This window comes from Gopherus flavomarginatus, chromosome 10 (genome assembly GCF_025201925.1).
Source record: "Gopherus flavomarginatus isolate rGopFla2 chromosome 10, rGopFla2.mat.asm, whole genome shotgun sequence".
Lineage (NCBI taxonomy): Eukaryota > Metazoa > Chordata > Testudines > Testudinidae > Gopherus > Gopherus flavomarginatus.
The window spans coordinates 45,183,138-45,210,868 of NC_066626.1; the positions used below are offsets into that span (position 1 = coordinate 45,183,138).

The following is a 27,731-nucleotide window of genomic DNA, read 5'->3' on the forward strand; positions in this document are numbered from 1 at the left end:
AATTGGACTGGGACCATCAACTCAGTTTCACTACTAGACTGTTTTAGTACATCTAGAAATTACTTGGACTGACACTGATTGCAGTTTGTAAAGAGCAAAAAATTATTTAAATGCCATAATATTCAAAACATTTGTGCAATGAGGCAAAAACATAGCTCTGCATACAATATTTTGCACATAATCAATTTGCTTACATGATGTCTCATGACATCATATGAATAGCAAGTATCATAAATTGAACACCCATCATAGGAGAAAAACTGTCTGAAAAAGTTTTTGTATATGACTTTTTGAATGGAATCTGTGATCTTTCAATGTCATACAGGGTTTATCTTTACTTAATTTCCTTTTTAAAGTTTTTCTGTAAGCATTTTGAAAAAAAATTGACTTATTTTTCTTAATCTTTCAAAATAATGAATAATTGTTAACACCCCCCCCATTAATTTAAATAGTAAGCTTTTGGCTAAACTCATAAAAACATGGAACACAAGTAGAAGCTACTAAAGGACCCTTTATATCAACCCTATTTATATCCAGAGTAGCCACTTCAGTGCAAATGATGTGTAACCTCTATACACTGTTTTGAGAGCATCTGTCTTAAAGGATCTTATGTGCTGCACTAAACAGGCACAATAGGAGTTAATATAAAGTGGCATATCATGTGCAGAAAAACTACCTTGAAGAAAATATTTTTAATTAGTACTTTATCCAGTAACCTAGGATCAACAGTGAAGGTATTCAGTGAGGAAAGGGCAGGATTACCTGATTTAGATGAAAAATCTTTATTCTGTGGGCCAGGTTTGCCACTGGCATAATCACCACAATGGAACTGTGCTCAAAGTTGGCCCTATGACGACGCATCTTACTTTCATTTGAAGAAGTCAGTTCTGACTTGTGTTTGCCCAGAAATTATACTGTATTAGAACACAACCCTGAGAAGTCATGGTAACTTTCATGATGATAAACACAATTTAACACTCAGAGCAGATAGGGACTAAGTGTTTAACATTATGTTAGCAGGTTGTGGTTTACCATCATTAGGGGGCATGATGCTAACTTTGTGTACACTGAGCATTTAACATTATATTAGTTACCAGGATTCCTCAACATTGCATTACAACACAATATAATTTATCACTGCAGATAAGTCCATTAAGAACGTCCCCTTCCTTTCAAGTAACTCTTTGTTGCTTTGGTGGTAGTCTCAGTGCTCCATCCTGCTCTCAAGTGTCTTCAGAAGGAACTGTTTTGAGAGGAGGAAAATACTAAAGGGATATTTATTCTATAAGAATAGGATGAACACTGCATTATGGAGGTGGGGCAAAGCGAGACGGGAAAATTACTAGTTTTAGTTTTATGACTGAACTAGAGCATAGATCACTGTCTCATGTTGTCTTCAAGAAGAAAACTTTAGTGAGCTAATACTTGCATTCTATATTGCATTGCTGAATCACGCTGAGAAACAGCTTTGAGTTTACAGTGCTAGGTAATGTGGACTGTAATTTTATGGATGTTTATCATATTAATCCACATTTTTAGCTAAAAGGGCTGCCATACCTCAGGCACAATGACTACTAAGCTCTTCTGCTGCAGCTTTTCTTAGCACCTTTTGTCACTGCTATATTATATTTAGCCCATCTAAACCTTAGCCATTCCCCTCTCCGTATCTGGAATAAGAAGATGTGAAATACCACATATCTCATAAGATGGGAGACACACTATCCAACTTTCTTAAAACCCTCTATCCAGTGCAGACAGTTAATAATCTTAACCAGCGTCCAAACAGTAATGAAGTCTTTCCAATTTTTGTAGCTTAAAGATAAAGGAAAGGAATTATAACCTAATCCTTTTGAAGACACAGAATTGCTTTGGGAATGAAATCGGGCCAAGAATTTACTACTGCAATTCTGGAAGGAAAAAATCCCCAACCCTGGCACTGGCAGACAGTCTTACATTTCTATCAGAAGTAATGGCCACTAATCAGATTTGCCTTAATAGATAAACCCCTCACCTCAACCCAGGAGTTCTACAGAGAAACCTGGCAGAAAGTGTGAGGAACATCTCCAAGCAGAAGTACCTTTTCTAACTATAAGAATGAATCTAATAGCACTGCAAAATCTAATTGTTTCAGTCTCTAAAGGCTAAACTGATGCACTTACATGTGCTGGAGGGAGTTACTGAAAGGGCCATGGAGCAATGGGAGCCATGGGAGGAATTTGGGTTGATCTTGCCAAAATTCCTCCAAGGGGCTGCCAAGTATTACACCCTAGTATGACAGCTACTCCACCCTTGGAGTGGTGCAATATGTTTCCCTCCCTGTGTCCAGCCAATACTGCCAGGGCCCATCACTCACACTGCCCCCTTTCAGGAAGATAGCACTTACTGTGGCACAGTAAAAGAGATGGGCCTGTACTCCCCAGCCATAGAATGGCCGGCTCCAAAGCAGGGATGTGGCTCCTTATGCAAAGTTACATTGTGGCAGTAAATATAACTTCACGTGTAGTCCTGACGAAGGTACAGTCTAGGTCTGTGTCTAATCTTCGGCACATATACTGTTCTTTAAGAATAGTCTTTCATTGGACACTTTTTTACTGTGACTTCTGTAACTAGAAAAGTTCTAAACCATTTTGAGCTCTTCAAATTTTAGAGGTGTTTTATGTCAAAAGGAAAAAGATTCAGACAGATCTATTCTAACTGGCTCTAGAGTAACTGGCAAACATCACTGCTTTTCTTGTGCAATCCCACGACTCTGCTATTAAACTGACCTGTCACATTTAAAGATGCCTAATTATGAAACTTTGATTTTTACACTGGCATTATCATGCCAAAAATACTATGAAATAATCTTTTTTTTCAGAATTGCCTACCAATACACGCGTGTGTGCATGCACGTGCGTGTGTATGAGTAGTGATTGATGTATTTTACATACAGTTATCTACGGTAACTCTAGGTGATGCACAACTTTGTTTAGATATTTGACCTATAGCCATAATTAAGTCCACCAGCCCCAGCTGAGACTCACAGATCAATCGACTTAATCCCTCTTCTCCCATGACAGTGTTTGGCAAAATGGATTTTTTTTAAAAAGTGACTTGATGGTCATAAAACTTGGGCTTTGATGGACACAGAGTGAGAACGTTGTAGAAATGAGAACTCTTCAGTGAAAATGCCCTATTGCCAACTCTGCTATTATAAACTGAAAGTTGTTAGCTCAAGTGCCATGGCTACTCTTGACTGCAGCATCTTAACACAAGAAAAAGGGAAGTCTCTAAGGTAGTCAAAATTCAGCCACATGAAACTTACTGCATTTTTTAAGAAGCTGGAAACCAATGCATTTTAGAGAATGTAGGTGGTGTTACTTGCTTCCTTCAGGAGCATCACTAAGAATGTAGACCCTAAATGAAGTTCTCAAGTGGACTTCAGATCTGTTACTACAGGAAGTACATTCCTTGAATCTAAGAGAAGCTGACAAGAGCAAGGATAAAGGCTAAAGCCACTACTAAGGGAGAAAAATCACAATCTCCTGGCCAATAAGTATCAGGGCTGGCGCTTCCATTTAGGCGGCCTAAGCAATCGCCTAGGGCGCCAGGGTTATTGGTGGGCAGCGTTTTGCCTGAGGGGGTGGCAGGCGGCTCCGGTGGAGCTGCCGCAGTTGTGCCTGCGGATGGTCGGCTGCTCCCGCGGCTCTGGTGGAGCTGCCGCAGTCGTGCCTGCAGATGGTCGGCTGCTCGCGCGGCTCCGGTGGACCTCCTGCAGGCACGACTGCCGCAGCTCCACCAGAGCCGTGGAGCAGCCAACTATCCACAGCCACGACTGCGGCAGCTCCACCGGAGCCGCGGGACCAGCGCACGGGGTGGCGAAATTGCCGTGAGCCTAGGGCGCTAAAACCCCTAGCGCCAGTCCTGATAAGTATACCTGGCCTCTGCTCTTCTCTGAGTATCCACAAGCAGCTGTGGATCCAGTAAAACTCCCTTGTTGCAAATTTGATTAGCAAAGAATGGACAACCTACGCTAGCCAAGGAAGCTGACATTGTGTGAAGAACAAGCAAGGAAACAAAAAATACAGATCTCATTTGCATGTTTTATGTCCTTGTGCATAAAAACTGCCTCCCTCCTAACAACCCTCTACATCATTTGTGCCTTACAACACAGCTGCATGGATGGGCCCTAGGGAGCCCCCATTTAGGGGATCCTCCATATTACACACATGCTAAAAGTGGTCTCTGTGTTGGCCTATAGGGAACCAGTACCAAGAATATGGGGTTCTGACTTCAAGGGATTCAGTAGTGATGGGTTCTTCAATCTCCATGCTATAGGAGGCAGATGTTTTGATTGGCTGGGCTGGCTGTCCAGATAACTCCTCCCACTGAACAGCCTCTCCAGAGAGTGACTTTCAAAGCTGATAACTTGTATCTGACTAAAACACTCTTTTTCATGCAATAACAATAGCAGCAAATCTGCCCCAAAAGTAGAATCATCCAACCTGACAAAAACATGTAAACTGGGTTAAACCTAAGGGTCATTGATTAAATGTAAGAACAGTTATCCATCAGCTCTCCCTAAAAAGGGAAAAGCCAATGCTACGCTAAAGAGCCATCACCATCTGGAAGAAATAGATAAAAGTACACGGTGAGACACATTTATGGACCCATCCCCCTATACAGAATGAAAATTTCTGGATAAGTGAGATAAATTTTCTCATTCTCACTTTGGTGGATGCGTCCATATATTCAGTAGTGATGAGATTTTTGTAGCAGTGCGTGCTCCTCACCTGCCCCCACCCTCCATTATCAATTGTTGGGTGGGCTAAAGATGAGCTATGTCTTGCAAAACCTCCTGCAGAAGTCTGTCATATAGAATGTAGTGAACATATGCAGAGATGCCCCGCAAAACCATGTATATGGTGCACTGGACCCACTGGCCCATGAAGCTGCCATTGCCTTTGTGGGAATGGGCTTTAATCTTGAATGGGAGAGATTACCTCTTATCTTTACATGTCTCTGAAAACTCCCCCCCCAATACACCTAGTAGGGAGGACCTGCAAGCTTTCTGTCCTCTAACCCTGTGGTGTATTAGAATGAACAAAGCAGACATTTTACTAAAGGCCTTTTTCCTTTTAACTATACATCTTAATTGCTTCCTGGCCATCTAAGCTGTGTCAAATCCTTTCTTTCAGACAGGCTGGATTTGGGCAAAAGAGGGGAGCAATATCTCCTGGGATTGGTGGAAGGATAAATGGTCTTAGAGATGAATGAAGGGTCTGTCCATAGTACCACTCTTTCATTATGGAAGAAACACAGTTTTGAGGGAGGACAGAGAAGGCTCCCAGTTCTGACACCCTTTGTGCAAGTGGTGTTATGGCCACTAGAAAGATTTTCAGGAAATATAGTGACTCTTCTGAAAGGGGTTTGAAAAATGGATTCAAGAGTGCATTTAATATTAGGAAAGATTCCATGAGCTACCCTGTGAATAGGAGGAGGTCTAATTAGGGTGGTAGGTAGCTTTCGAGATTATTTATTTATTTGTTTGTTTTTTGCATGCGTGGGTGATGGGATCAGATAAATTGACCATCAGCTGCCAGAACTGAGCATGTTTAATATCTGAGTGAGTTGTACTGTAGTCTCAGAGACAGGCTTGCTTGTAAGAATTTTAGGAACAATTTAATAGTGTTTGATCCTGTTGTATCCTCTTGATGTGTACCAGAAATCAAATCTTCTGCATATTATATACTGAAAATTGGTGAGAAGCTTTCTGGATTACAGTGGGATGCAGAACGACTCACTGGAATATCCACACATTTTTATTATCATTGTTGTTATTGAATATGACTCCTCAATAACCACGCAGTTAGGTTCAGAGATGCTGGGCTGTGATAGAACAGATGGCCCTGTGACACAAGATCTGGAGTAGATCATAATGTTCATGAAGCAGTCACAGACCTCTCCACGAGGTCTGAAAACTAAGGACATCTGGGCCAATGTGGTGTGATCAGAATCACTGTAGCCTGTTGTCTGTCTCTTAGATGGTGCAGGTTACCATGGCAAAATAGGGAATGTATATATTGGAGCATGTGGCATAGCTGGGAGAAGGCACTGATTCTTTTGGCTCAAGGCACAGAAGTTGTTCTTCTTGGCACAGGAACGGGATGCATAAAGATTCCAAATTGATTTCCCAAAGGTTTGGCTATGGGCCATTATTTTCAGCAACGTTGATTATAGAGTTTATTTTTGTCAGTTGTTTTCCTAAATGTTCTCTGGGTAATAAAAATTTTCCTTTTTTCCCTTTTTTTTATTTTAAAATAAAAGCAACCCCTTCCATTCCTTACATTAAATAAGAAACACTAGGCTCATGCTGATAGAGGTCTCTCTTTCTTTGGGATTATGACAACCCTTTTATAGGGGTTAATTCAGTACCAATTTCCACCTTAAGGATATACAATATTATAAAAGCCCAGCAAATTTTGATATAGTAATTGGATATACTCTGGGGAAACCCAACTCAGTTTTCACATCTGTATTTGTGGTGCTACACGCCAAGAAAGACTCATCACAGGTGCATTGTGGGTGTGCTGAATTCTTACCACTACCTTGTTAGTGGGAAGCCAGAGAGGTAACTAACTAAAAGACTGTCACATTAAAGGTAACATTGGAATAGGACAAGGGTTCTCAAACTGGGGGTCGGGACCCCTCAGGGGGTCGTGAGGTTATTACATGAGGGGTCGCAAACTGTCAGCCCCCACCCCCGCCCAAACCCCTCTTCACCTCCAGCATTTATAATGGTGTTAAATATATAAAAATGTGTTTTTAATTTATAAAGGAGGGTCACACTCAGAGGCTTGCTATGTGAAAGGGGTCACCAATACAAAAGTTTGAGAACCACTGGAATAGGAGATACTGTACTTGGGTAAGGGTGTATACTCCCTCTTCTGTACTCCTTTCTATCATAAAGCCACTGGATGCTCCTTAAATAACATGTTTACTTTTCCTTTTGTTAACATCTTTGTGTGTGAAAATGTTTCCAACTAGATAATTCTGAATTTGTTTCTGCTTAACTTCACAGTTGGAATTAGTGGTTATACTGGGATTCTGCCTTGAAAATTCATGGGCAAGTTCTAGATAATGAGACACAAAACACTGTTGTACTGGGGGCTCTTGATGCCATCGTTCCTGGTCTCTTGAAACATACCCTCCTACTGTTCTAAGTTACTTTTAAATGCTATTTAAAAATCTTAAATAAATTGAAGTAAAAAAGGCCCTGGGTAGCTGCTTCTCTTGCTGGCACTGATTCTTCATATTGAAATTATATCTTTTTTCCCTAGGAAGGAAGGAAGTATATAGGCCTGAGGCAGCATTTAACATTTTAAAGCCATGTCTAAAAGCAGTTTAGATCAGTTGGCAAAGGCTGGGGGAAAGTAGGAGCAAAAAGCAGTGGGAGGATTGGATGAAGAGAAGAGCAAACAAACCAGAGCATGAAAAATAGTAGCAAGGGGAGTAGCTGAAAAGAGAGAACGCTGGGGGCAGGTGGAGAGAGCTGAGAGGGAATCAATGGCCAACATCAAGTAGAAAGAAACACAAGTGGGGGTGGGGACAGGAAAAGGAAGGAATAAGAGGTAGAGAAGGGGAAGAGCAGGAAAGAGTAGTAAGGAAAGCAAGGTGGGGCGGTGGAGAAGTTGTGAGGATAATTAGAAGACAAAAGGTGCCAGATCCAGGAGGTGGAAGGATAGTTAAGATCTTTTTAGAGAGTCATTTTTCTTCTAAAAATAAACCTCCTTCAGGAGCATGGATGATAAAATGGTATATAATTCAAAAGGAAGTATGGTAGGCTTTTACAGATAAGCATGGATCTCATCTCCTATAGGGATCGTAGGATGGCTGTAGGCAAAAAAAAAAAAAAAAAAAAAAAAAAAAGCACGTGAGACTTCTTTACTGTCAATATTTTAAAAAGTCTTTATTTGCCCAGATTAATTTTACTTTTCTTCCTTGATGACCAAGCAAGTCATTTTCTTCAGGGTTTTTTCCTGACAGGAACTGCATGAAAATGGGGTTCTACTCTGGATCAGGCAATGTTTACTAAAGTGCATACATAAGGTATTTTTACAGGTGTCTTTTAGCACCTAGAGTTTTGAACTCCTGCCTCTGAATTTCTCTCTTTTGAAAAGACTGCAGTATCTAATAAAACCTTCAGAACACGGCAGAAGGAGAAAGCTGTGAAGTCTGGGGACATGATTTGGAATACTTCAGTTCATTTTTATACAAGTTTTTTTAAACAGGTTTGAGTAGTAATGATTACTGACTTCCCTAATGATAATCAGGTAGCATGCAGAGCATATGAGGCAAAATTTGGCCTGTGTCTATTAAACGCACTTTATGCTCTAAATAGAGCCAGGTACAAAATATCCAATTCTGAATGCATAATATCCATTCTACATTAGTTTCTTCTATCCCATGATATCCTGAACACCCAACGGGTATAATAAGTGTCCCTGTTTGTCCTCTTAGACATCCGATTCTGAAGCCTTACATTTAAAATATCAGGCTTAATCTTCCCCTGTGGAGGTGTGAGCACAAAGTAAAAAAAAGTGATGACCAGGACAGGTTGTGTAAGGGAACCCCATCTTACATTATGGAGTGTTCTGCAGAATGGCTGCCAAGTTACTCTGGCCTAGTAACAGGAGTATAGAAAAAGAGGGGAATGCAAAACTAAGTGCCTGATCAGAATGAGGAAGATTGTGTTTTAAGGCAAGTCCTCTCTCCACAAATTTTTATTTATTTATTTTTAATTCCCACATGCTTGTATATAAGGACACAGGCATTCAGGAAGCTCAAGCCTTACCATTACAGAAAGCTATGCCTAACATGTAACTTTTTTGTGCTCATGGGTATCCTGTACAGGCATTTGTGCTAGAGCCTTATGCACTGGCTCTACAACGAGAAAAGGTCTGCAGGATCAGTTGTGCCATATACTGCAACAAACCAGGACACTTTGATAGGATTTGTAAAAAATATTCCCAGGCAAACTGAAGGAGTCTGAAAGAACAATCATATTTATGCTATTTAAAGTTAAGGATTGGCAAGCCGAGTAAGAACCAAAAGACACCCCACTTTGTCTGAAACTTACATTCATTTTTAGAATCAAACCTGCTTTGCAGTTCTGAAATATTCACAGGAGTGCTTTCTGCAGGAAAATTTTTTCTCATGGTACTTCTGCTGGGACTGGAAGTGAAATTTGTCACTCAGGAGAAATATTATTCCTAGAGGATTTCAAATTGCAGCCCCATTTCGTAAATGCAAGATGTTTGTGTAGTTCGGATGAGCTTTGTGTGCACCCAAACTTACAGATTTTTATCAAATTCCATACCCTGAACCCTTTGAGGAATGACCCTCACTATTGCAAACCACTTCAAACCATAGAGAACCATCAAACACATTTTTCTTTTAAAATATTTTCAGATAGAGGATAGTAGACTTGACAGTGGGCTCACCTCCCAGTCCTGCAGTCCCCAGGCAGACCCCTACTCTGTTGTCTGTAGGGCACCTGACTGCCACTTGAGCTCAAAAGATAGCCCCTTTAACTGACAACAGGGGTAGGCTGTTGTGCTCCTCCTAGCTACTATTAGTGGGAGACTTGACATGCAGTTGGCAAGCATGTTACATTTACTCAGATAAAATTCCCACTGATTTTAATGGAAGTTTAGCCCCAATAAGGAGAGAGGCCTGATCTTGCAGGCTATACTCACATGAATAGACCTAGTGAAGTCAAAGGGACTAGGCTGATGACTAAGAATTATTCACATGGGGTTTGTAAGATTGGGCCCAGACTAAGGGTTTCAGGACTGGGCCTACAGTGGTGAAATTTTCAGTGGGATCTACACATTGCTCTAGCCAGGGCTGGTGCAAGGATATTTTGTGCCCTAGGTGAAACTTCCACCTTGTGCCCCCTTCTCCCTCCCCTCCCCCGGGACCATTGTTTATTATAAACTTTCAAAATACTTTCAAAAATACACCCTTTTTAGTCACGTATATTTCCTTCCTTCATTCTTTCATATCAAAATCAACTACATTTTATTCTATCTTTAAAATATCCAATTATTGTTGTTAATAAAATTTATAAAATTAGAATGGTAGATTCTCTGTTATACAACAATTGGCAATATCACTATGACAAATTTCAACAACCTACACACACACATTTGCACAATAGTGAGTTTGGATCCCGTGCCACTCCCGGAAGTCAGTGGTGGATCCCTAGGGAGACTAGTGGATCCAATCGGAGAGAAACCCCCATGCATCTCTGGGTGGGCAGGTGGCCTGAACTAGGTCCTTTGTCCAATGTCCCTTGACCCTTTTTGCTTGGTGCCAGGGAGTCCCACTTTTTTGATTGCTTCTTGGGCACTGACGAGGGGTAGCGGTGCCAGACTGAGCCCAGTGCCACGGGTGCACTATAAACTGAGGGCGAGGTGCTGGGCCTAGAGTCCTGCCGAGACAGACTGCAGTCCTGCGCTGTGCGGAACGCAGCCTCCATGAGAAGAGCCCTCAACAAATCTCACTCCTGCTGCATTCTCGGAGGAAAGTTTTACAAATCCGACATTTGTCTTTCATGTGTGATTCCTCCAAGCACTTCAGGCAGCTGCTATGGGGGTCACTCACAGGCTTAGGCCTGTTGCAGGCATAACAGGGCTTAAAACCCAGATGCTGGCAGGGGTGGCAGGTTTGTAGAAATTTTGGTGGTGCCTAGAACCTGCCTCCCCAAACTCTGCCCCCTACCTACCTAAGGCTCTGGGAGGGAGTTTGGGTGAGGGGAGGCCTGGGACAAGGGGTTGGGATGCATCCTCTGGGAGGGCATGCGAAAGGCTGGGGTGCAGGCCCTGGAAGGAAGTTTGGGGGCAGACAGGGTGTGTGGGAAGGGGGCAGGGTGGAGGGGTGAGGACTGTGGGGTGGGGCTGGGGATGAGGGGTCTGGGGTGTGGGAGGAGGCTCGGGATGGGCAGAGAGTTGGGGTGTAGGGGGTGAGGGCTCTGGCTGGTGGTGTGGGCTCTTGGATGGGGTAGGGCTGGGGATGAGTTTGGGGTGCAGGCAGGCTGGCCCAGGAATGGGGCTGGAGAGGACTCCCCCCAGCTCTCTCTCTGCTAGCAGCAGTGAATTCTGGGGGAGGAGCCCCCCACCTCCCCCCCACCCCGGTAGCACACTCACCCTGCACCACTGTCACTGCACGTGCTCCTAGGACTCCTCTTAGGTCCAGGAAGCCCCCTCACCTCCCTGGTGGTGGGTGCCGGGGGCACTGCCATCACATGTGCACCTCCTCCCCTGCTGCTGCCCCTCACTGTAACCTCACTGGGGGTGACCCTTGCCCAGTGTGGGGCAGGAGTGGTGACTGCAGGTGGGGCCCTGTGCTGGTGGAGGGTCCCACTGGAAAAGGAAAGGGTCTGAGGGGGAAGGGCAGCTTGCCCTGCAAATAGTGGTGAAGGGGCATTAGAACCCTGCGGCAGCAGTTGATGACAGGAGCAGAGCAGAGCCCAGGCAGCATGGAGCTGCGGGAGAGCGGCAGGGACACTTCTGGGGCTGGGGGACACTTGGGAGAAGCATGGGGGGGGCGCAGCAGGCTGAAATGCTGTAAAAAAAAATTGAGGGGCACTGCTTTTTGGCACCCCCAAATCTTGGCACCGTAGGCGACCGCCTAGTTTGCCTAGGGGTTGCACCGGCCCTGGCTCTAGCTTTATCACTGTTTGAATTCTAATTACATTGTTCCACATCTCAGTAACTTTCTAATCTTTTTTTTATACTGCAGTGACCAAAGCTGTGTATATTTTAAATAGAGGCTTATCATAATATTTTACAGTCTCATTAAAACTTTTTTGCATGTCTAGTCTCCAATTTCTTCTTTTTTAATGTATTCCCATTTTCTTTCTGTTGCCTGTACATACTGAATTTAGAGACAAGTTCACCTCATAAAATGTCTGCTTCAGATAGTCATTTTGCACTTGTTTTATTATTATTTCATGAGTTTTGTATTATGTATGTAATTTTGTTCACTGCTTGCTCTATGTTCAACCAAAACAAGAATTCACTGCTGTAGCTTTCTTTTTTAATGAAAAGACAGGTAGAGCACTACTAATTCTTTAAGTTACTATTTTCAGTTCATCTCCATCACATAAAATAGCCCTTATTTGAAGTGCTCTTGACATGCTATTTTTAAGTTAGTTCTTACTTCACTCATGTCCAGTCCAAGACCTATTCTGCTGCCATATGAAATTGTACCAAAGACTTTCTGAAAGTCCAACCTAATTAAAAGATACAAACAACAATACTTGCCCTGCTATTGAATTTTAATTCATAAATCATTACAATTCTGTTGAGAACAAGAACAAGCCACACTGTTTATGATTAAAAAGAGGGTACTTAAATCTTCATTAAAGGAAATCCAGAGAGCTAATTAAAATGAGTTTGAGGAGTTTTTGAAGAGTCAAAGTTCATTGTTTATCTCAGTGTGACAGATAAGGCAAGTTCCTGCAATATCTTTGTGAGCAGAGGTGCTGGAACAGGGAGGGCCAGGGAGCCATGGCCCCATCACATAGCTGTGAGGGTGAGCTAGGGCGGGGAGAGGAGTGGGGGGAAGGGGCTGGAAGAAGTGGGCGGGGGGCATGGTTCAGGCACCCGTGAGCCCGTCCCCACACTTTGAGGCAGCTTCCACTGCTCTTGTTTGGGAGACTATATTGTATTAAGTGTATGAATGGTTTATGTATCATTGTGGGCCAGAGATCGTATGAATTTCACAGAGGGAGGGTTACCACAGCTCTTCCAGGAAGTGAAAAGAGTAGGGAATTGTGACATTATCCAGGGTACAATCTGGACAGATGAACAGCTGTATCCCAATTCTCCACCCTGCGGTGCCTTTTACATTGCTTTGCTATGAGAGCTACCACTGCTGGTGTGCTCATACACAGCCTCCAGCATGTAAATTACTCCCAGTTACACACTATCAGTGCTATAGCCAGACATTCTTGAATTACACTGCAGAGTAACACCAGCAAATTCCCAGTCCCAGACTGTTCCCCTAGAAATGTATGTCTTGTACTGCCCAGCACCTTCCTGGACAATACAAGCTCATAGAAAGTCTGTCCTTTAATTAACGGAAAATGATACACACAGATCCTGTTATCCCAAATGGATTTTCCCAAACACTTCAGTCCAAGCACACTGGTTTAGATAAAACAAATTTATTAACTAGAGAAAGATTTTAAGTGATTACAGGTAATGAGGCATAAAAGTCAGAATTGTTTACAAGAAAATATAAGTCGAACACAACTATTACCCAACTTAACATGCTAAGTGAAATCAAAGCAATGCGGTCTCTCACAGCATATTCCAGCTGAATTCCTCTAAGTCAGGATCCCTCCCCAGTCCAAGGATACTTCCTTTTTTCTTCAGGTGTTGATGATGTCATGAGTAGAGATGAAGGGAGAGATTATTTGGGGTGTTTGCTCTTCCTTCTTATGTGATTTTTCTCTTCTTTGGGAACCATCTCCTGCTGAGGTTCAGGAAACAGAACATCTGTGTTGATGGGAACCCCCAGCTGTTCTTTTGTTAAGATGTAGATTTTTGCCTACATCCTTTTTCCTGCCAAAGAATGGCTACTTGACCAGGTGATGGTCCATTTTATTGTGTTGCCACCTGGCTTGGGCATCAGCTAGCCTTTTGTCTCTGGTGAACCATTTTGTGACTGCTCTCCAGATTTCAAATATTTTAGTAACATACAGTAAAATCTTATTATTTTATATACAGCGTTGCCAAATGTACTTTATCAGGACAATAATGATCAGTAAATTGAGTTTTCAATGATACCTCACAAAGCATACTTTGTACAAGATATATAATAGTCCTATAAAAGGGTGAGCATAGGGGTAGATTGTCACAGGGATGGTTAAGGCAAATCACTTGGGTTAGAACACGTCCAGAGAGGTACCACCTGCTAGAGAGAAACAAATATTCTGATTCAAACAGTATTCTTCAGAGACCAACAGCTGGAGAAAGGACTTTTAGTTAATGGCCCAAACTTAAACTGACTCGGGGCCTTTGCTCTGGTTATGGATCTAAAATGGATGAACTTGTAATGATGGGGAAAACCCACAGCTGGGTTTTCCCCATCATTACAAGGACTAAAACGTACCAGGACCGTAGGTTGAAGTTAGGGATCACCTCCCATGAGCTTTATAGCATGAATTGTTTTAATATGTTTTCTCCATAATGCTTTTACCTTAAGAATAAATGTGCTTGCTTAGACAGAAGTGAGTGGTAAATTATACCCACAGGCAATATACTGGTTATTGCTTTGCTTTCTCGCCAAAGGCTCAGATGCTGCCTTTTAGTGTAATGGGGAGAGCTGTACAGACTTAAAAATCCCTGGTCAGGAGGGAGCGAGATACAGGTCTCCCTCCAATTGAAGTGATGGCTCAAGAACCGGAAACCTAAACTGGGTGCCCTTGGTGGACCATAGAATGGGAATACAGCTGCAGTTGTCCTGAAACTATGACATTCAATAAACCTCAATTTAAAAAGAAAAAAATCAGCTGCAAACAACCAAAGAAAAGTATCACTGATGCTTTTCCTTCTTGACAATGTATTAGAAAGGAATTTGGTAGTTGCTTACATAGTATATACTCCATTCATACCGTATTAAGAGGAGGGAACACAGCATTTTTATCTGTAGTGAACTGAGAAGGTTCATTAACTTTTTAGTATCGCTACAATGAGTTATACATTATACATGGAATTTATACTTAGAGTACAATACATTTATCCTTTGCCCTATTTCAAACCATATGCTCATACAGAAAACCAAAGTAAACAAGTAGTGGTGCTACAATTCACTTTACAGAAGACTAATTAGGTCAATTCTATTACCCTATCTCTGCTGAACATATTTCCTTTTTATAAAGAAGCTTAGATATAGTGGCACAACAAATGACATTTTCTGGTAGAAGGTAATCATAGTTGTGTAAAATGCTGTGCCCTGGTGGGGGGCCAGACTTTCCGAAACACATTTGTCAGCTGAGCAGCACTGGTCCAGATGTAACTTCTCAACCCTGTCATCCACCACTAACTCCAACTGTACAGAGCCTCACAATTACACCTCCCAAAAATGCAAAATAGAATTAAATAAACAAAACATGATGTGATAATATGCCAAACTCAACCAATCATTCTGCAAGTGTTCTAGAGCAGGGGTTCTCAACCTTTTTGGGCTCAGGACCCATTTGTAAATGTTTATGGCCTGTTGCGACCCAGTAAATAGTCTGGGTGGGAAGGACATGGAGGCCTTGGGGTGGTTTTAGTTGAATCCAGCCCCAGTGGTGGCTCCTGCAGCTCCTCTGCTATGGGGCTGGCTAGGTTTGACTTTCTGCTTTGTCATTGCAACCTCCAGGGTTGCAGTGCCACTCAGGGTTTGGCCCTGCCCCTCTGACTGGACCAATGTTGTGTGACTGGAGTTGTGACCTGGTTCTTGGGGTCTCAGTGCCACTCCCTCAAACTTGGCTTACCCAGACTCCCATTGTCATGACAACTGAGCTAGACCTGAGAGGTTGCAGTGCCTAGAGCAGGGAGGTGAGGCCAGCCAGCCCCATGGGACAAGAGCCACAGGAGCTGCCATGCAACCCTTTGAAACATTCTGGTGACCCTACAGGTTGAAAAACCCTGTTCTAGAGCATGTTTCCCCCCATTTAAGGGCTCAGCTGCCCTTACGATATATTTAAAAAAACAAAAATTAACCAGTCCCTGCTTCCAAGCTTCTAAAACCTCTCATTTGTTTTGCCACTGTCACTGCTGTAGCTGGACTGCAGAGAATGTAAGTCAATCTGGATGACTTTCCCTCTGGAAATAACTTCTTATGACATGGCCCTTCTTTTATGATGCCCCTATAATTGGCTCAACTTCCCTTCTCGTGTTTACCTAGTGATTTCATGCTCCGAATTCAGGTCCTTCCTCAAATCCATTAGTAATCACAGATCAAGTGCTCCCCATTTCCACTGACCAAGGAAGGCTTCTTAAACAAAATATACAATATTTTTAAACAGTTACTTGGTTTTTTTTTTAAATCAACTTAAAGGTGTACAAAATAATCCTGTCCTAAGAACTCTTATTTTCTCTTCTGTTTGTTTTTGTCACCTAATACTCCCCCTCCCCCTTTTGAATTTCATGTTGTCACTTATTGTGTTAACTGCATAAATTGAATTGTTTTTCATTGGTAAAACACCTTACACACCTTTGCCACTTTATAAATAAAATTTAATCATCTGGCACCTTTCATCAGTGTTAAATCCATTTCAAAATGTTGGGGGACGGGAATGTTTCACTTTAAAATATAATTTACCATAAAACCCCTACCTCCTTGCTTTCATCATCTGATTGTACTCAAACACACCCCCGACTTCCCTCACTTCTTTTTCCCTACTTTAGCAATTGGTTGTGCTTTGCAGGTGCTTGATGTGGCATAATATGCTGCCATTCTTTGAAGTATCTCTGCCTCTCTGCCGCTGGGGAGACTCAGACACTATGGGCAGATACTCAAGTTGCTCTGGTACATAAAATAAATTGTCCACAGCTATGTATATTTGCTCTGGCACATAAAATGAATTGTCTGCAGCACAGCATATTTCAAGTAGCACATCTACTTGTACATGGTGCTGTGGATCTGAGATTGGAATCTCTCTAAAATGAAAGTGATTTGCAAAATGGACAGAAACAGTGAGCTGCCTCTTATGAGATCATTGGTAACTCTTAGATTTCAATGTTATAGTCAGCCATTGGGTATCTTCGGCATCAGTGTATGAAAAATAGCTATGCAAAAGTGCTGTAACTGGAGGTGTGTTTATATATATATATATATTATAGGCCTCCATTAGCAAAGCATATAAGAATGTCTATTCCTATCTGGAAAAGCATTTAAGTATGTGATTCATTGACAATATATGCTTAAAGCTCTTTGAAGTTAAGCACGGCTTAAGTGTCTTCCTGAATTTGTATTTGTGTGTGTGTGTGTTATAACAGGCATATACAATGGAGGCAGAGGTATGTGTGTTTATGTGTAGGTGGATAGATAGAACAGTAGCAGCTGCCAGCTATCTAGTACTATATAATAAATGTAAGCTGCATTGCAAAACAAAGATCAGATGGCTTGCCAAGCAAAGAAAATGTGTCCTATGGAAAGAGATCTCTTGGTAAGGATTTTAAATAATGGAGCTGTATTTCTGAGTAACACTTGTAACATTATTGGAAAACAATCTAAGAACCACACTCCATCTTTGTATTTGCACAGTAACATTTTAGCAGCTCCGTTTGCTGTTGTGTATGTACAGGTTTGAGTCTTCCATCATACAGGTAATGGGTTACATTTTAAAAGCACCTTCTACTTTCAGGCCCATAAATTTAAAATAAAGGGGGGGGGGATTAAATTGACCATCTGTAGAACAGGGAGAGAGGTTGTGCAGGGCCTTTGTCAGTTCCTGCCTCAGTTTAGGCTTCTTAGAGTGACAAGGTAGGCGAGATATCTTATTAGACTAGCTTCTGTTGGTGAGAGAGACAAGCTTTCAGGTTTACACAAAGCTCTTCTTTAGGTCTGGGAAATGTACTCCATGTCACAGCTCAATACAAAAACAGACAGTTTAGCATAAATAGCTAACACATAGTTCAAGGGATCATTCAAGGTGAAGTGGTACATAAACATCTCTCCAGTCATGGGGGTTGGGGTGGGAAGGCAGCTGGTGGGGTTAGTAGTGGCTTATAGATTGATGTAATAAGCCATAAATCCAATGTTTCTATTCAGTCACATGATTTTTAGTGTTTTACAAAGTTAAGCTCCCAGGCTTGTCCCCCCTACCCCCCACCTTGCCCAGGATCCTGGCCACCCTGTGTACTGGTAAGTCCGTTAAGTTACTTTCACCCCTGCCCACATCATTGTTACCGGGGTATTTAGTGCACAGGATATGGTGCACCATGTGTTGTGATAGGCATGTGTAGGACCCATAGATGTTGAAAGGTGTATTGTGGAGAGGGTTGATCATTGTAGCAGAGAGATGTCTGCAGGTTTTGCATGTGGTGTTTTGGCAGAGTCTAGGGCCACTTTGAATTGGTGTGTGCTGGTCAGTGGGAAGCTTGCTTCTGATGAGGAGCTTGGAGAGGTTGGGGGATTGTTTGAAGGCCAGAAGAGAGGGTTCAGGATGGATGCATACTCACTGTAGGCTCGTCATCTTACTTTGAATAGTCCTCAGCCTCCAATGTTGAGTGACCAGTTTGGCTATTGGGTGCCATCTATCATAAATTCAATTATTGTCTTTATATTCATTTCAACAGGGAGCAAGAAAAGCTAATGTGAAAATATCTGATTCCTCCTACACAATAGCAGTGATAAACCAGCAACCATGAGTCCATGTGCCACTCCCCATCAGTCCTGCCAACTCTCATGATTTCATTGTGGCCTGCAATATTTGACGTATTTGTTAAAGGCCCACATATGAGAGTTCTGTGACTAGATGATAGTCTCAGCTTCCCATTAAAAAAGAAGTATGTTTCAGCCCTAATCGCTGCGGAGTGAAGCTTGAAGTTGTGACCAGTGTGACCTAAAGGTGGAAAAATCTGAAGGGAAATAGAAAGAACCCCAAATGTATTATTTTTAAGTCTTATGACTTCTAAGCAAGGCCCAAGGCAAGTTTCCAGTTCAGTTTTTGCATGCTTGAGGGTTTCCTGATTGGAGATGTTACTGAGAACTTTGTGTCACTCTTATAATAGAGCCCAGTTTAAAGAAGAAATAGCCCTACCCCCAGCAGCAGATCACTTGAGCCTCATCTAAGCATGTAGCTGGCTGCATGCTTACCTCCAGAGCACCTGGAGATCATGAGGGAACTTCTCCATTAAAACAATGTTTTCAGGCAGCCCTGTCACTCCCCGGTGGCACTGCAGGTTCATGGGCATGCATGGCAAGTCTGACCACATCAGCTACAGAAAACCCATTGCCTCACAGGAGCTATAGGAAAACTGTAGGAAGATTTGAGAGGCCTCATGTAGCCTACTACATCCAACAAGAATTCAGGGTCCAATAGGAATAATTCCTATAAAGCAACAGGATCTTCAGAGCTTAAGGAAACGCTTGGCAGTCTCAGTCTTAGCCATGTCAAGCATTCAGAAATCATTAGGCCAGGGCTCCTGAAATTATGAAACTGGCTTAACAATCAGGAGGATATTTTTGTTGTTTTGTTTTAAGTGGGTTCTTTTTCATTTGTTTTCTGGCTGGCTTCTGAAGTTGTAAAGTGCACTTGAGCCACATGAAAGCTGAGATTCTTGTGCTTCAAGCACCTGGAGCTTTAAAAAAAACACAAAATATGAGACTCATAGGTGCTGACTCCATGAGTGCTCTTGGGCTGGAGCACCCACAGAAAAATAATGATGGGTGCTGTTAAGCTATGAACCCCCACTCTGAACCTTAGCATCCAAAAGATGGGGTACCTGCATGAACCCCCCTAAGCTTAATTACTAGCTTAGAAATGGTAGAGCTGCCACCACCCAAAAATAGTGTTTTGGGGCACTTTCTGGCCCCCAAACCCTTCCCTGGGGACCCCAAGACCCAAACCCCTTGGATCTCACAACAAAGGGAAATAAACCATTCCCCTCCTTTCTTCCTCCCAGATTCTCCCCTCCCTGGGTAACACTAGGAGATCCCAGTGATTCAACCCCTTGAATCTTAAAACAGAGAGGAGTTCACCTTCCCCTCGCCCTTCTCTCCCCCTCCCAGATTCTCCCTGAGAGAGAGACAGTAATCTTAACACAGAGAGAAATCAGGCTTTTCCTCCCTCCTTCTCTCCTTCCTCCCACCAATTCCCTGGTGAGTGCAGACTCCCTCCCCTGGGGTCTTACACAAGATAACCAAAAAATCAATCAGGTTCTAAAAAAGAAAAGCTTTTAATAAAAGAAAGAAAAACAATACAAGTTGTCTCTGTAAAATTAAGATGGCAAATGTTACAGGGTCTTTCAGCTTATAGACACTAGAGAGAATCCTCCCCCCAGCACAAATACAAGTTGTAGCCACAGAGATTCAATCCTTCCAGCAAAATACACATTTGCAAATAAAGAAAACAAACAAAAAGACTAAACTGCCTTTCTAACTGGTACTTACTAAATTGAACAGAAGAGGCTTTTTCAGAAAGATTGGAGGAATCTGCTTACATGTCTGGCCCCTCTGAGAACCCAGAGAGAACAGAGCAAAACCCAAAAAACACAAACAAAGGCTTCCCTCCACCTAGATTTGAAAGTATCTTGTCTCCTGATTGGTCCTCTTGTCAGGTGTTCCAGATTCACTGTTTGTTAACCCTTTACAGGTAAAAAAGACATTAACCCTTAACTATCTGTTTATGACAGGTGCTTGGCATGCACCTGCCACCAGCTGATCAGCTCCTCCCTCCCCACCCCCAATGCCTCCCACCACCCCCAATCAGCTGTTTGGCAGGGGTGGGAGGCACTGGGGGCAAGGGTAGGAACAGGGGTGGGAAGAAGTGGGGTGAAGTGTGCTCGGGGTAGGGGTGGGAAGAGGTGGAGTGAGGGTGGGGCATTGGAGCATGCCCGGAGAAAGCTGAAAATCATCACCTGTGATGAGACTCATGATAAAATCACAAGAATTCACAACACTTCTCTCCCCTTCCCCAAGGAGCTAGAGGATTCATGCATTCAAGTTAAGGGGTCACAGACAAGAACGAGCAATGAAGCAACCTTTTGAGTAGCAGAAATAAGAGCAAGACTAATTCTGAATTGATCCAAACTTTATCAAGGTGCAGGCATGCAGCTGAGCTTCTGGATTGGTTTTATTTCTTTTTTAGTACAAATTTGGCCATTCCTAGAAATATAAAGAATAAAATAAACATTTTGTAAAGAAAGTGTGTGTGGGGTGGGGGGGACAGAAACAACACTGGCAAGGGGGGAAATCAATGTTGTCTTAGGTAGCAACATACAGAGAGCCTTAGAGGAATGGATTACTGTTTGTTTATATTTCATCTGAAAATTGTCTGAGGTTCTAGCTGTTAACTGCACTACAAACATTTTAGCTGAAATACTTAAAAGAAATTTTGTCTTAAAGCGTTATTACTGTTGATGTATCCTATAGCTGTGATCACTTCCAACTGGTGATTCAATGAAGCTTTGCAAGATTTGTAATTGAACTATTGTGTTCACTGGCTTTTGAGTTGTAAAGGAACAAAACAGTTAGTGAAGGGCTAAATTAAAACAAAAATGTCTGGATCAGTAGCCCTGAACAGGGAAATACTGTAGGGAAAAGGGCAGCCCAGGCTCATTTTCTATTCACTCTCTATGTATGTAAATGTAATTCCATTTGCTAGGGGATGAATTTAAATATGAAATACATTGGCAGTGAAAAATAAAGGATACCTCTGCGCATAAGTGAAGTCAAGCCTTTCACATTATTCAGCAATGCGGTGATTCCTTGCTGGGATCATGGCACGAGTGTTGTGTGTGTAGATGCTAGCTTTTGGATGGAGTCACACTCATGATGAGCTTTTTGATCTACCCCTCCATTTTATCTTCTCAGCTGACACTAATAAAAACATGTTGTTTTTAACACTGTCTGATAGCCACAGTGGTAACCTTGGTCCAATTAAAATTTTGCAGTCTGGCCAGAAAGTAGATGTCCTATAAGGTATATTGCATAATATATTTTTAGTAGATTTATCTTCTAATATTTGTTTTTGAAATCACCCGGGATTTAGCAGCTTGTATTTTGAAACTGGCAGGTGTGTTAAAAGGACACTGCTAATCACTTTATTATTATGCATTGTGATTGTTTAGAACAGTCTTAGAAGTTTGAAAATATATAATCCTTCTGTACCAGTTGTGTTCCTTTCCGTTTGTCAAACTGCAGTTTTCACTCCCTCTGCTGTCATTATAATGGCTCTTTATGGGCCCAATCAGGGCTGGCTTTAGGGCGATTCCCCCGTTCCCCGGGAATCGGCCTCGCACCCTCCGCCGAAGTGCTGCTGGAAACAGCAACAACCAATTGAGCTGCTGCTGAATTGCCGCTGCTATCTTCAGCGGCAGCTCAATCGCTGCCGCTGTCTTTGGAAGCATTTTGGCGGCAGCTCTTTCGAATCGGGCCCTGTCATAACATTTCTTCCCAGATCTGGACCTTAGCGTCCAAAATATGGGTGTTAGCATGAAAACCTCCAAGCTTAGTTACTAGCTTGGACCTGGTAATTGCTGCCACCAGCCAGGAATTATACAGTGCCTAGCTCACTGTGGTCTCCCCAAAACATTCCCAGGGGGAACCCCAGACTCAATGCCTTGAGTCTTACAACAAAGGGAAATAACCCCCTTCCCTTGTTTCCTTATTACTTCCTCCCAGCCTCCCCTCCCTGGATGACCCTAGGAGATTCCCTGCTTCAAGTCCTTGAAACACAAATACTGAGAGATCAAATCTCCCTCTCCTCTCACCCACAGGGTATGCAAAGTCAGGCTTAGTAAATCTAACACAAAGAGATTTTTCCCCTGACTTCTTCCTCCCACCAATTCCCTGGTGAGCTGCAGACTCAATTCCCTGGAGTCTCCACTAAAGAAAAACTCCAACAGGTCTTAAAAAGAAAGCTTTATATAAAAAGAAAGAAAAAGGACATAAAATGGTCTCTGTATTAAGGTGACAATATACAGGGTCAATTGCTTAAAGGAAAAAATGAATAAACAGCCTTATCCAAAAAGAATACAGTTTAACACATTCCAGCAACTACACACATGTAAATACAAAAAAACAATATAAACCGATTGTCTTACTATCCTTGTACTTACAACTTGGAAACAGAAGATTAGAAAGCCTGGAGATAGAAAAATCACTCTCAGAGCCAAGAGAGTCACCAAACCAAGACAAAGAACAAAGAACTCACACCCAAAACTTCCCTCCACCCAGATTTGAAAAAGTCTTGTTTCCTGATTGGTCCTCTGGTCAGGTGTTGTTTGTTACCCCTTTCCAGGTGAAAGAGACATTAACCCTTAGCTATCTGTTTATGACAGGCCCCGCATGTCCTAAAGCCGACACAGGGTCCAGTCCAGCAGGTTTTTACTCAGATTCTTCCCTGATGATAAAGGACTGCAGGATTGGGCCTTTGGTTTATTTTCCTTTGGCCTTGATTTTGCAGTGAGGTCCATGGAGCTCTGTACTGGGGCAAGAGTCCACCCATGTGGAAATTAGTGCAGAACTGTCCAGCCAGGTCACTAAGCATCATCAGTACATCTCTGGGAATGTTGCTTAGTTAACTATTACTATGAAGGGAAGCTCATGTGCTATTTATGTGGTATTATAAAAATGATTTTAATTTCTTAATTAACAGTTTTTCTTTCTCTTATGGATATTTAGGCATTTTGCACCAGAATATAATTTAAATTAGGGCCAATTTAGGGGACCTAAATTTCTCGGTATTATCTCTTTTTAACTAATTCCACCACCTCCTTATGGACATGTTAAAAAAGGCAGATCCATTGTGTTCTTTATGAAGAAATGGACAGGCACTGTGACAGACCCAGACCAGTGGGGTACAGGAGTCAGGTAGAGGGCAAATATACTGGTCACTGGTTCAGTAGTTTTCTGTTCCCTGAGTGACCAGAGCAGGGGCTGCACTAGAGTAAACTGCTAGAACCAGTTAAGGCAGACAGGCTGATTAGATCACCTGCAGCCAATCAAGGCAGGCTAATCAGGGCATGTGGGTTTAAAAAGGAGCTCACTCCAGTCAGGGAGGGAGGAGCTAGAGGAGAGGAAGTGAGTGTGAGGAGCTGGGAGCAAGAGGCACATGGAGCTGAGAGTGAGAGGGTGTGCTGCTGGAGGACTAAGGAGTACAAGTGTTATCAGACACCAGGAGGAAGGTCCTGTGGTGAGGATAAAGAAGGTGTTTGGAGGAGGCCATGGGGAAGTAGCCCAGGGAGTTGTAGCTGTCATGCAGCTGTTACAAGAGGCAGTATAGACAGCTGCAATCCACAGGGCCCTGGGCTGGAACCCAGAGTAGAGGGCGGGCCTGGGTTTCCTCCAAACCTCCCAATTCCTGATCAGACACACAGGAGGAGTTGATCCAGACTGTGGGGAAGATCACTGAGGTGAGCAAATCTGCCAATAAGTGCAGGACCCACCAAGGTAGAGGAGGAATTTTGTCAGAGCACCTATAGAATTTGGAAAAATTAAAATACATTTGCTTTCTTGAACTGGGCATTTGAAGCCCCCAAATCAGTTATCTACAGCATTATTTTAATTTAAATCATTTGATTTCTACATTTCATGTCTAGTTTTGATAGTGGAATCTGACTTGCTTCAATCTTGCAAGAAGCATCAGCAATTATATCATGAAGTACATATCTATACATCCACTGACGTATAGGTCTGAACAGAGCAAGATAAGAAAGAAATGGTCCTTGGCTAATCCAAAGCCCTGATCCTGCAGGTTGTTCTGTGATATTAAAGTCAATGGGACTCCATACACATTTCCTCATACAGAGTGGATGCAAGATCAGGGACTAATTAGAAAGAGAACACAAAATACTTTCGGAGAACCCAGAGGAAGTCAGTTTTGGAACATTTTTTTGTAAACTTTAATACTTCAATAGTGTTTTGGTGCCCATACTCTGCCCTACACCCCCTTATGTGGCTTAGCATTGTGAGTGTCTTGTTTTGCACAATAACATGCATGTTACTGATGTTGTTATTGGGTTTGTCACTACCTACTTTTCTGGAATTGTTTGGATGCCAAATCCAAGTAATCACCTGTCAGGATAATTGATAGGGATCTGGGATTGTAATAAATGTAGTTTCAGTACCAGTATTTAAATACTAAGTAAATGGCACTGATTCAGGTATCACAATCCACGTGATTTTAAAAAGACTAGAGTTGCATGTGCATAGCCTATCTAGATTAGATTTTTGTCACATCTCTAAACCAAACCAAAAAAACACGTATTTGTTCAGTTTTTTCTCCAACACCTTTCAAATTCTACAACAAATGAAACAAGTGTCCTGCAGACAGCCGTCTCCCTTACTCTGGGAACGAATCAGGGTTGTGCAGTATCCTCCATCCTGTGCATGGCAGTGTACTGCTAAGTTTTTTATATGTAATATAATAATGCTTAATATCTCAAAGAGAAGTAGGAGTTAGGCTAGTTCAATTCCATCGTCCCTTTTGAAAACAAAAAGGCCTTATTTAATTCATATTTAGAGCTCTCTCACAGGTTTTGGTCTGGAGCTCAGCACAAAGCTGTAAACACTGGTAAAATGATTATTTTTATGATTCATCAGTAAATTCATAATTGTTGTTGCTTTCAAATCACATGGTTTCCAGTCGGATCCCAAACATAACAGGTCTAGTTGTAGCTGATACAATTTTAAAATGAACAAGAAAATAGCATTGATACTGCAAGTCCACAGTGAGGCACACTGACTGATGCAAAGAGATGCTTGCTGATTGCCTCTTCAACAGTATCTCTAACTTTATCCAGTGGTCTTTTAGTTTCATGAACACTCCTCTAGAGAGAGTGGTGTAGTTTAATGGCTGAAGCACAGAACTGGGAGCTAAACTCCTGAGTTTTAATCTTGCCACTGAGACTGATGCCTTCTGGGGCTTTGTACTAATCACTAAGGGGCAAATTTTAAAAACGGTACTTTTCTTTGACAACTTTATCTTTTTTATATAATATATAAAACCTAAGGAAATTCATAACAAATAAAAAGCAAAATTTGAAGAACTTGGAAATGCAGAGTGAAGAGATCCTTCACTTTGTCCCTCACTCTCCAGTGTGTCCATTACCTAAGTACAGTAGACATATCTGTGGTAAGTATCACAGTATGAAAACTAGTTGATAACTTAAATCGTTTCTATCTTGCTTATTGGTTAGAAACAATGGCATTTCAGATGTGCAGTGAAAAGTTATTGTCTGAGCTGCCCAGAGGCGAAAGTAAGCTGGTACTGGCCAGTACGGAGGACCGGTAAGAAAAGGTGCATTAACTACTGGCAAGAAAATGGAGCACTCTCTGCCTCCTTCTCCTGGCTCCAGCAATATTGAGCATCCGAGCCCGGCACCACAAATGTTCGGGGCCAGGTCTCCCCCAGGCCCCACCTGCTGCCCCTCGGCTCCCCTGAGTGTGCCCCGGCCCCCCTTTGCTGCCCCCATGCACCTCCCTGGGTCCCGGAGCAGAGCGTTTGTCTCTCCCTGTCCCCTGCAGCTCCATGCTGCCTGCCTGTATTAACTGCTGCCACCAGGTCCTAGTGCCCCCCTTAACAACTGCCAGGGCAGGCTGTCTTTCCCCTTAGGACCCTTTCATTTTCCAGTGGGACCCTCCACCAGTACAGCCGCCCCCCTGCCTGCAGTCACTGCTCTTGCCCCACGCTGGGCAAGGGGCAGCCCCAGTAAGGCTACAGTGAGGGGCAGCAGCAGGGGAGGAGGCGCACATGTGATAGCAGCCCCCCCCCCCAGCATGGCACCCACCACAGGGGAGGCGAGGGGGATTCCTGGACCTAAGAGGAGAGGAGCCCTAGGAGCACGTGCACTGATGGGGGGGGTGAATGTACTGCCGGGGGGGGGGAGAAGGGGGTCCCTACCCCAGAGCTTGCTGCTGCCAGCAGGGAGAGGGCTGGGGGGAGTTCTTCTCTCTGGCTCCAGTCCCAGGGCAGCCTGCCTGCACCCCAAACTCATCCCCAGCCTTGCCCCACCCCAGAGCCCACACCCCCAGCCAGAGCCCTCATCCCCTCCGCACCCCAACCATCTGTCCTAGCCCTGAGCCTCTCCAACACCCCAAGCCCCTCATCTCCAGCCCCAGCCAGAGCCCTCATTCCCCTGCACCCTAACCCTCAGCCCTGAGTCCCCTCCCACACCCCAAACCCTTCATCCCCAGCCACATCCCAAATCACCCACAGCCCTTATCCCTGCACCCCCTCCCTCCACACTCCCTCCCATCCCCAAACTCCCTCCCAGAGCCTGCACCCTGAACCCCTCCTGCACCCCAGTCCCTTGCTCCAGCCCAGGGCCTGCACCCCAGACCTCCTTCCTCACCCAAACTCCCTCCCAGAGTCTTGGGTAGGTGGGGGGTGGAGTTTGAAGGGGCAGAGTTTAGGCAGGGGCCAGTTCTGGGCACGATCAAAATTTTCACAAACCTGCCACCCCTGCCGGCAAGAGCTGGTGCGCCACACCAGGGTGGACCGGCTTCCTGAGGCGGCAATTTAAAGGGCTGGAGCTTAGGGCCCTTTAAATTGCTGCCAGAGCCCTGGGGTAGCGGCTGTGGGGCTCAGGTGGCAATTTAAAGGGCACAGGGCTCCTGCCACCGCTACCGACCCGGGCCCTTTAAATCACTGCTGGAGCCCTACTGCCACTACCCCAGGGCTCCGGGTACAATTTAAAGGGTCCCTGGAGCCTGCCGGAGCCCTGGGATAGTGGCAGTAGGGCTCTGTGGCTATTGAAAGGGTTCAGGGCTCCCGCTGCCTCTACTGCCTCAGGCCCTTTAAATAGTCACTGGAGTCCTGCCGCCGCTGCCCCGGGGCTCTGGCAGCAGGGCTCCGGAGATGATTTAAAGGACCCTGGAGGGTAGTGGCAGCCGGAGCCCTGCTGCTGGAGCCCTGGGGCTCCGTCAGCAATTTAAAGGGCCCGGGGCTTTGCTGCAGTAGCAGCAGCTAGAGCCCCTGGCCCTTTAAATTGCCCCATTTAAATTGCCCTCGAACCCCAGGG

At 43.5% G+C, this 27,731-nt stretch overlaps 1 protein-coding gene across 2 annotated transcripts in view; it reads right to left on the reverse strand.

Annotated features, from left to right (window-relative positions):
- Window positions 1-27,731, reverse strand: part of B3GALT1 (beta-1,3-galactosyltransferase 1) — a 334,916-nt gene that overhangs the window by 82,256 nt on the left and 224,929 nt on the right. The window lies entirely within an intron of this gene.